At 39.7% G+C, this 10,756-nt stretch overlaps 1 protein-coding gene across 5 annotated transcripts in view; it reads left to right on the top strand.

Moving 5' to 3' along the window:
- Nucleotides 1-10,756, top strand: part of WDR37 (WD repeat domain 37) — a 50,643-nt gene continuing 39,887 nt past the window's right edge. For 3 of the 5 annotated variants that reach the window (XR_014503674.1, XM_083406577.1, XM_083406575.1), the window contains exon 1: nucleotides 1-134. The gene's annotated coding sequence lies outside the window, so the exon portion shown is untranslated. Of the gene's footprint in view, nucleotides 135-8,601; nucleotides 8,634-10,756 lie in introns of all 5 variants that reach the window. The other 2 variants (XM_083406578.1, XM_083406576.1) reach the window with 1 other exon arrangement.

Raw genomic sequence — 10,756 nt, 5'->3', positions numbered from 1 at the left:
TAACCGGAGCTTGCCTCCCCCCCACTCTATTCCCCCCCTCTCTCCTCGGCTTGGCTTGTTCTTCTCCCCGCCTTCCTTCCCTCCCTCTCCGGGCTCGGGAGCCGCCCCCTCCGCCTCCCAGCTGGATTTCAGAGGTGAGCCGAGCTCGGGGGGGCCTCTAGTCCGCGCCTCTCTCCCTTCCCCTCCCCCCCGCCATCTTCCTATCCCTGAGGGGGAAACGTCCCCTCAGCCCCCCCGGGGGGAGGGGAAGGCAAGGAATCCCATCTGCTTCTCCTCCACAGGGAACTGGAGCGTGTCTGTGTGTTTGGGGGAGGGGGACAAGATCTGTATTAAGGTTGGGGTGAAGTGGCAATAGGTGCTCCATGCCTCGTGTGTGTGTGTGTGTGTGTGTGTGTGTGTGTGAAGGTCAGGAGAACTGCTGAGGGATATCCCGCAACGTGGGGGGTGGGGTGGGGAGTTGATGGACCCCATGTAAACAGCATGCTTCTTTGTGTTTCCCTTACACGTTTGTGCTCATTTTCAACCTTTTTTTTGTTTTTCAATTGTGTGTGCGTGCCTGGGAAGAAATTAAGTTTGATAAAATAGACAGGTTTACTCGAATGGGGTATTTGAAGAAAGAGGCGCGGGGGGGGGGGAGTAAAGGGGCTGCCTGCAGCCGCATTTTGCTTTATTTTGCTTAAAAACAACAGCTGTGCTGCTTTGTTACCGTAACTGCAAACGCTTTATGCTGTAAACAGTTCACAGCATCAAACAGTACAGGAATCCAGTCAAGCTAACATTATCAGGTTAAAAAGTTCGGAGCAGCCAGAACCAAGGACATCTGGGGCTGGTACTAATGGCCAGGGAAAGCCCAGGATAAATAAATGAGGATTTACAGTACTCATTCAAAAGGGAGAACATTTCACACACAAACAAACACACAGAGAAGGTCACATTAACTGTCTTAAGTTAAGTGGTGGTTGTTCTGAATAGCCTGAAAGTGAATCCTGCTGTTTGAATGCTGAGGTGTTCACCAGTACCCTTGCTCCAAGGTGTATGTTTCTTGAACAAATGAGGTAATCAGGGCAATTAGTGTGTGGAAGGCTGCCAATTAGATTCAGAGAGCCTGTAGTGTTTCAGTGAACTTCACATCCCCAAACACATTCCCTGTAATAAAATAACAGCTCTTTTTCTGTAGTTTTGGAAATAGCTTAGGATTCATTCTACAGGGCTTGCGGTGTTTGAGTTTCACACCAAGTGAATTGAAACAGTGTTGCATCTGTTGTAACTCTGTATTATTAATGAAAATAAGCATTCACATAGCACATATATGTATTTCCAACAGTAGTAATCACTTACATATCATTTTTAAGTATTCAGACCACTTCAAATAAATTCTCAGTAATCTTTATGTTGTCCAATTAAGGTAAATTAATATTATTCACTTATTATGCAGTGGGAGCTCAAACAGAGTGGTTACTTGAGGCCACCTAGTTTGGTTAGACCTTTTCTGTAACAGTGATGTGGTTAATGATTTCATGGCAGAGAAGCCTTCACTTGCATTTGTTTTCCTTGAACAAGTGATTAATGCTGTTTGCCTGAACCAAAACAAAAGAGAGCCTCTGATAAACCTGCAGGCTATATATAAATGTTGTTAGGATGCATCTCCTTTAGGTTTAGAAATGAGATGATCTTAAGGAGAAAAATAGCTGTCCCTAAGAGACATAAAGTTTCTTGGTGTCTCTTGCTGAAATGTATAGACTGGAGATAAGTATTGTCTGTGATAACTAAGCTAAAGAAAACATTTAATATAACACAAAACCTATGGAATGTCACATCCTTTGGAATTTATTTTCTTAAGGTTTCATGAAGGCCACAACCTCCCCATGGCTGAAAAGAATTGATAAATTGATGCAGGATTAATCTGTTAGTTGCTACTACTCATTGTGTTGAAAGATCGTATGTTCCAGATATTAGGCCCAAGAAGAAGTAACATTTAGTGTATAAAAACATCATACCCATGTAGGTGTTGCCCATGATGTTTAATGTTTACATTATGTTTAACATAATGTTTAAACTTGATTACTTGTCCCTATACATAGAATATTAGCATGCCTTTCATCTGCATCACAGATTCTTAAGGTACTAATTCTACATGCAGAAATAAGCAACCCACTTTAAAAGTGATGCAGGCAGTAGGTTGTCAGATTGTGAGGACTAATGAGACATAGGTATTGCCATTCTGCTGCTCATATAAATCACCCTGTAGCCTCTGGCTACCCATTTTAAAATAATGCTGATCTTGATGGACTGTTGATAGAATCTCACACTGAAATTCTGTTTCTAATGAAGTAGCAAGAAATTTTGAATGCCCAGGTTACTGCGCTGCTGGAATGTTTCCAGGTTATGTTTCTGTGTACAGTGGTGATGGTTTATTTGGGCATTTATATCCTCCTATTCTGTGATAAAATCAAACGTTACATGGCTTCCAAATAAAAATATATATCACAACAAAATTAAAAATACTGTAGCATAAAAAAAAAAATCACATATTGACATAGAAATTTGGGAGAGGCATTCCAACTCAATAGGTAAAGCACATTCATTGTCTGCAAAATGTTCCCATCATGTCCAAGTAGGACTTTGAAGATTCCTTTCTGAATCACTGGAGACTTCCTGCAGGTCCGTTTTGGCAATACTGAGAGAGATGAGTGGTTGGTTGGTCTTACTTGTTACCAGGCAGCTTCCCATGTTGCTATTAATTCTCAAGCTTTGATTATGGAAGAAATAACTATTTCCAATATCCCTTGACACATAATCCTCCCACATTTGCTTTAAAGTGGTAAAATAATAATTTTCAAAACCCTTTTGTCACTGGTTAGTTGAATTCTAATTTTCTTAACCTTATGCTGTTTGTCAGCAAGGAGAAAAAGGGGAAGGTGGAAAAGTATTTAAAAGAATAGAACAGGCAGAATTTATTTTTAAAAAGTAGTGCAGCAGAGGATATCTTGGGCAGTGCATGTATGACATGAACAATCTCATTCCTGACTGAATGGCTGAGATAAGATTGTATTACTGAGTTTGTGATTAAAAAGCTCAGATAGTTTCAGCATTACTAGGTTAGAATGGCAAGTTGTGGCACACCCCCCCAGGTTGCAAAAATGACAGTGGGATTGCTAGATTTGACAATATTGTTCAGTTTCATTATTTTATTTATTTTATAAAATTTATACATGGCTTGATTGGAAAAATACCTCAAAGTAGGCTTTGAATTTTTCTTATATTCCGAACTATGTGGAATCTTCTCAAGCATTCTTGCTCATTTTTAAATTAGCAACATGTACTTTATGTTATTGTATAATCTTCAGAGGATGAATTTTAGTACTCTACATATATGCTATATAATGTGACCATGGTTAATTTCATTTTGGATTAATTGTTGGTACTGTTTGAATAGCCATCAAACTCCCATAATGATGAATTTAAAAATGTAGTTATCAGCCAGTGATGGGGGTGCTTTCCTCCTATTTAGCTGTTAATCAGGGAAATGACTGAGTGTTTTCCAAGTGCTTGTAGACTTCAAGTTCAAATCAAATTGTCATATTTTCCTACTCATATTTATATTTTATGAACATTATTATTATTTTACAAAATCAATATTAAAATAAGCAGAAACTTTGGGAGTATACTGTGAATAGGCAAGAATAAAGCTTTGTTAATTTTGAGGAAAGCAAGACCGCATCTCTGCTGTTATAAAAATCATTGGATTCCAGCAACATGTGAAGAAATTTCGTATTTGGTCAGGGCTTTTTAAAAACACTGTGCAAGCTCGGAATTAAGAGAGACGTGTAACAGAATGAGATAATATTGTTAATGGAATAATGAAATGTGCAGATAAATATCTGGGTTTATGCAAAGTAAGTGGAGATTAGATATGGCTTTAAAGCATGCACTTCAGCCAGGTGTGTTTATGATAAGGAAAGTGAACAATGATGTGACCTAAGGAAATTGCTGGTTTTGCTCATGAAAATTAGCAGAGCTTTGGAAGCTATGAAAGAACTCAGCGATTAGGTTATTTCAACAGCAAGTGAAAATCCACTGCAGGAAATTACTGGTTGAAAAGAATCGTGTAATTTGGTTGGACATTTTAGGTGTTAGGCCAGAGGACTGTTTACTATATACGCCTGTTGTCATTAGCCCATCTAATAGGCCTATCCACCCAATCATCTGCTTCCCATGCTGTGCCACAGAACTCCTGAATTAAAAAGCAGACTGCATTGTGGATAGTGTGTGAGAAGAACTCTGCTGTCAGGTCATCACAGTTAAATTCTTTGGGCCACCATTTGCTAGTGGCTGGGTATAGGTAGATGCATATTGCCAAATTTAGACGAGGCTCATTTTTCCTGTAGCCGCTGTTTGAGACTTCAGTGCTCGAGTCAGGTGATATGCATGTACCAATCTTTCCACATGGCATCCTGTTTCAGTCTGTTTCCTTCCTGCCTCAGTGCCTCAGCAGTTTTTTACCAGAACATAATAGAACTGGGTTTTCTGTTGCTTGTTTTCTTCCCTTCCTGTATCTGCTGGCTTTCCTCAGTTAACTGACTGACCCACTGGGTTCATTCCTGGCTTAATATTCTTTGTTATGATCCTGTCCCAACCTTCTGTTTTAATACTGCCCTTCCACTCCTGTTCCTAATGCAAACTGGTTTGGCAAATCTTATATAAAGACTGAAGAATTGTCCTCTGGGACACTGACACCAGGAAAAGTGAAGAGATCTTCTGGATAAACTGAACTGTCTGCTTCCCTGAATCATGGCTGCTGATTTTGGTGGTCAGAATTGGTCATAATATTGCAGATTTCTTTACTTGTCTTTCTGATGACGATCTGAAATTTATAAAGGATTCCAGGGAATTTTCATGAATGTGCTCTGAATTCACATGGAGTGCTGCTCAGGCCTCCACCCCTAGCTAAAGTACTGGTCTAGAACAATGCCATTCAACATGGTGCCCTCCAGATGTTTTGGGTTGCAACTCTCATCATCCCCAGCCAATATGGCCAATGGTCAGGGATAATGGGAGTTTTAGTTCAAAACATTTTAAGTGACTGACATCTTCATCACATGGCTAGTACGCAGCAGCATTTTCTGCTGTGCGCCCAAGCACCAAAAGAAGCTGCTGCGCACCAGGCAGCCAGCCAGTTTGTGGAAATGTCTTGTTGCTGTTTTATTCTGGATTGTTTCATTTGATTTTTTAATATGTTGTAATCTGCTTTGAGATTTTCTTTAGAGGGAAATAGAAATGAATAATAATAAAAAATCCCACCACATAGACAGAGGTGGCACCCATAACCTAGGTTTAAGGTGCCATGTGGTGATTAGCTTATACTGGTTATCTAACGCTGGTTGTGAGCAAGCCATCAAGCCATCATTTAGGAAAGGTTGACTACCATTACTATTTTTGTGTATGTGGGAAACACAGGGAATCTTTGAAGAATTCTTATTTTCCTTGGAACACAGCTTGAAAACCCCTGCTCCGCTAAACAAGGCTTAATTTTATTCTACAATCTTAACTAATTGCTTATTCTGCAATAAATGATGTAGTCTTTAAGGCACAACAAAACTCTTTATTATTGCTCCTTCTGCAACAGATTAACATGCCTAGCCCTCTGAAAATCTTAACCGTTAACTTCTGTGTTTGTTTGTTAAAAAGAAGTTTAAGGGAAACACTTCTTTCAAGTTCTCCATTCCCAGGAAAGTATTCATTTATTAATGATAATGCCTGTTTAAAATTTGAATGCCAAATCAAGCTGTATGTTGGAGAATAGAGCAGAAAGGGGTGGGGAGCTTTATTTTGCATTTATACTTGCTCTACCACTCTCCCTCCCTCAAACTTAAGCAATTTTAAATGGACAAAAAAGGAAGCACACTGCTTTAGGAATTCTTTCCGCATTCTGATATTTCCTGAAAGAGATATTGTCTCTTGGCTTTCAGAAACATGAATGCCTGAGGGATTTTTTTCTTTCATTACACAGCTCGTCTTGATTACTTAAGATCGGACAAGTAAGCATATTAGGAATACCAACTATTGCTAAAGTAGGTGACTTAGTGGGGGGACTTTGTAACATTGTTGCTTGATCTTTTATGCTTGCTATTCTTGTTACATCTTTGACAATTAAATGATAATTTGTTTTACATTTTATCTTCCAGAAATAAATAATCAGAAATAATCTGATACACTCAATAGAAAATAGATGTTCTGTGTTTTATTTTAAAGGTATAAAACATGCACAGTAAAGGATAATTCGGATACTGGAATAGTAGTATTAAAAAACAGTATAGTTGTCTCTTTGCCATTGTAGAATATTTTATATCTCTCCTACCTTCTATGGGATGTTTTGTTACTATGTGAATAACTTAAGGCAAGTCGTTTTTCTGCTGTGGACCTGATTTATCACTGTTGCAAATTTTTTTGCTTGGGGCATTTAAGGGAGCATTGTTTACAACTTAGCAAACTAGTTCTTATATACTCAAGGGTGATGTTACCTTTGCCATAATGCCATTTTGAGTTGGAGTCATCAGTTGCTGCCCCATTACGTTAGCAAATAGCTTTGAAAATATCATTTGTGCAACACTAGTTCAAATGAATATAGTTCAAATGTGTAGTCAGACCTTGATCTGACTTCTTCATGCGAAACAATTGCAACAAATGAAGGGGACATTAAAAACAATCAAGTTCATCCACAGTGGTTTACAGAAACCAGACCTATGTTAGGTGACCTGATAGTTTCATATGTTGCCATGGGAAGGCTACAATTGCACCTTTTGGCCTATGAATGCGAGAGGACTCCCAACAGAACTTGAGAAATTCCAAATACAGGCGTCACCCCACTTAATGCACAGTTGACTTGTGTGTGACTGTGTATCTGTGTGGCACTGGGAAATACGTACGTACCAGGAAATGGGGGAAAGTCCTCAGGGCTTGCAAGGTGACCCTCCCTGGCGCCAGACAAGTATGTCATTGAGGGCACAGAAAGCCCCCAAAAGACCAGAGGCACAGCAAGGCTTTGTTTAGGCTGCTCAGCCTCCACACCTAACAGCTGAAGCGCACATCTTCCAGCCAGCTCCAGAGCTTCAGCTGTAGATATTTCGGTCTGGATTGAAGAGAGCTGGAGAGCAGGAAAAAACGGGTGTTTAGAGGGTGACCCCCCTTTTGTGATTTTCACTTATGTGTGCAGGGATGTTTGTATAGATTCCTGCAGATTCCTGTCTGTTTACAATGTAATATTATAGTTAACATTTACTTATTGTCTTGAATCATCTGATTATGTTCTTATGACGCTGTATTTTAATCAGTGTGGCCTAGCTAGTGGTGTGCTGAGAGATCCCATGTATCCAGTTCACGCTATGCTTACCTGCAAGTGAATGTGCATACTTTGGATTACAACTACATCTGTACTTCTGTATCCTCACAGGTCTATAATCAATTGAAGTGGGGCTGGGTACATCCACATTGTGTGTGTCCCTGTGCTCTGCTATGGCCCTTCTCTGGTTTGCACCCATCTGTCTTGAGAGACTGTGGAGTGCATCTCCAGGGGTGAAGTCAAACTGCTGCATTAGCAGCACCAAATTGACCTCCCTGGGGAAGAAGCCTGGGCAGTGAGTATGGATGACTTGGACTTCCCAGATGGCAAGACCCCCTGGTCCTTGCTGATGTGATCCAAAGGAAAGTCGAGCAATAAGTTCGGCACCAGCTTGGCTGCAGGAGTTGTGGGAAGGAGGCATACAAGATGCCACCCAACTGCTTTAGGAACTGCACTCCAGATTTGGGCAGGATTTACTCCTTAGCATTTTCTTCTACCAAAGATATCTCCCAAGGCAGCAGGGGTTTGGGATCAGAGTTTTGCTTCTCCTAGATGGGCTACCTTCCTTGGGTGAAGAGCTCTACCAACCCCTCACTTCCCTTTATCTAGAGCGTGTGCAGAAACTGCCTTCTTGACCATCAGACCCGCTATTGGCCTTGTCCACTCAATTTACTAGAGCCTGTCTTTGCATGCAGGTACTATTTCCTCCGTAGTACTATCCATACATTGGGGGCATGTCTGCGGTGGGACAACTTGCCAAATGCTTGTTGCCTGTCTCCATGAGCCGCAACCCTGAATGCTCAGGATCATAGTTTATGGGGCTAGCCAGTGTGTATTTGGAAAACGGTCCTGCTGCTGCCATGCCCCTAATGTGTGGATAGCATTGGGGAGGGGGCATAGCAGGGCACCACTCATCCTTCATTGGAGGCTGAACACCTGAATAAGGCTTTACTCTAAAACAATTCCACTGATATTAAATCTCATGGAAACAAATGGAATATGCTTTCAAGAAGTAGGCTTATGATGGTGCAGTAAGCGTACCTGTCAGCTCATACTGAAAGTAAACTGCAACATCTGAACTGTGGATTTTTTCATTTCTCACTAATGTTCTCCTTGTGGCCCTTAACATGCATGATAGCAGGAAGATTAAAGTATAGGTGGTAGTTTTGCATGCTTCAGCAATCATTGACTTAAAATGTGAAAGTCTTTTTGACTAATTTTTGTATTGTTTCACTAATCAATATTTAATATGGTTTTCATAGGATATTTAACATGACACTGATATACTGGACAGGTAATTTCCATTATTTTGAAAACCTAATTTAATAGGGTGAATCCAGGTAACTGCCAGCAATGATCCCCTCTTGTGGCTGCAATCCTATACTCATTTATCTGGGAGTACATCCCATTGAACTCAATGAGATTTACTTCTGTGTAAACATGTATAGGATTGTGCTGTGTATCTCCATGTATCATAGTGTTTTGCTAAGGACTTCAATTTCTTACATTAAATTTGTAAGATTTTTGTGGTGAAAGGGCAATTGATCTTGACAGAAATCACCTTTCCAACTTAAGTGATTTGCTACCAAAGCTTAAAGGATAATATCCCCCCCCCTTTTAAGGTTCAGTAATCTCTCTTTAAAAGCTAAAGGCTGTTCGGTCTTTTGGATAGTTTTACAGTACAATGCTATATATATCTTCTTGGAAGCAAGCCCCATTGAGTTCATTGGGGATTACTTTCATGTATGTTAGCATTGGATTGCAGCCTTAAAGTACACTTGGAGCTGCTGCACATGAATTTTTTCCTACGCTGGCTTCGTGATGTGTGTGTTAATAATGATAAATATACTCTGTTGTCACATACAGTGGTGTACATGTTTATTGCACACAACAGTGGTTGGTGTAGGAGAAATATCACGTGTCAGTGGGTCCTTGAATCCTGCTTGTTAATTTCTCCTTTTCCCCGTCTTCTGTGCGTGTGTGTGTGTGTGTGTTTGCTTGCTGCCTCCTCAGCTTTAGGTATAACTTCTTGCAAGATCTGGAGGAGGGCTTGCATTTAAGCATGTCTTTTTCCTGAATAATGCATGAATTTTGCAGTCATTCTGGTGCATGAAGATGTGCAAAGGATCATTAGTATAATGAAATGCAGAATGATGATGTCCAACTGACTAAGCTGTTAACATTTTATGAACAAATAACTTCTCTAGTTCTAAAATTGTATTTTCCCCCCTCAAAGCTTTTGACGGTGCTTTATTATGTTTGTCCTCTTCCAGTTTTTGAAGGTTTTTAGTTTTGTCTAAATTGCACTGGAAACTGCATTCGGCAGGGGCATGATTTTTTCCTGTGTTTTGTTTAGCACCTTGTAGATGTAGGTGCATGATTCAGAATAAATACGAATAAATATTAAAATGATTTCTTCCTACTCTCCAAATTTGGTTTGTATCACTTGAATTGTGGCTCTTCCTTTCTTGTTGGAAATGATAAAAAAGGGCCTGTATCTAAACAGCCGGTTGTTTTCCTGATGCTGTGAAAAATGGCTTAAAGAAAGTGTTCATTTTGCAGAACGTTTTGACCATGATTAAAAGAGAAGGTTAAATTGCACCATCAGATTAAAATACATTATCTATGTTCAGTTGTTCTATGAGTGTAGTAGATCTTTTAGCCAGAGCTAGCACAAAGATGAGGAAAATCTGAGTCCCCTTGGGTCTGCTTTGAGCTTAAGAATTTTAATAATGACTAGTGGAGGGAAATTATCACTAACAGGTTGACCTTTTGGAGACATCTTCCAAACCGCTGATACCATTTCTGTTGGTTGCTAGTCACAAGAAAAGTACATGTGAAAAGGGTGTTTAGCTTATAGGAAAGGCTGTTTCAGAGGAATGCTCCTTGCTCATATCCATGTACCAAAACACAGTATCCTCAGCCTTAATTAGTAAGTCTTATTAAACAGAGTCACGTATTTTTCTGTGTTAATTTCAAGTATTATTTACACTACATGGCCTTGCAATTTGCAAAACATGCATTTGTTTTTGGCTGTAGATTTCATAACCTAGATTTTTCAAACCCCAGCAGTCTTCTAGTTGTTAGATGTACATAACAGTTCTCATTCCTAATTTGAGAGTTGCTGTATTGTCAAATCTCCCTACATCAGGGATTTCCACACAGTTGTTTTAAATGCTGCTCAAACTTCTTTGCTTAGCTTTATTGCTTTCTTCTTTGTTCTGCAAGTTCCTGGGTCTCTTTCCTGGACTGTCATTGTTTTGGAATTCTTTTTCGGGTGGGGGAAATGAATGTTGCCTTCTGGGTTGATAGTCTTTTAACCTTGGATTCAAAGTAACAATTAGCCATTGTTCTGTTATTGAAGCTAAAAACTCACATGTTAAAATTAGAGCTGGCACCAATTAAAGAAAATTTAAT

The sequence above is a fragment of the Podarcis tiliguerta genome (genome assembly GCF_965153285.1).
Source record: "Podarcis tiliguerta genome assembly, chromosome: 12".
Lineage (NCBI taxonomy): Eukaryota > Metazoa > Chordata > Lepidosauria > Squamata > Lacertidae > Podarcis > Podarcis tiliguerta.
Note: the sequence above shows the minus strand (reverse complement) of the source record. Positions and strands in the feature narration are given on the sequence as shown.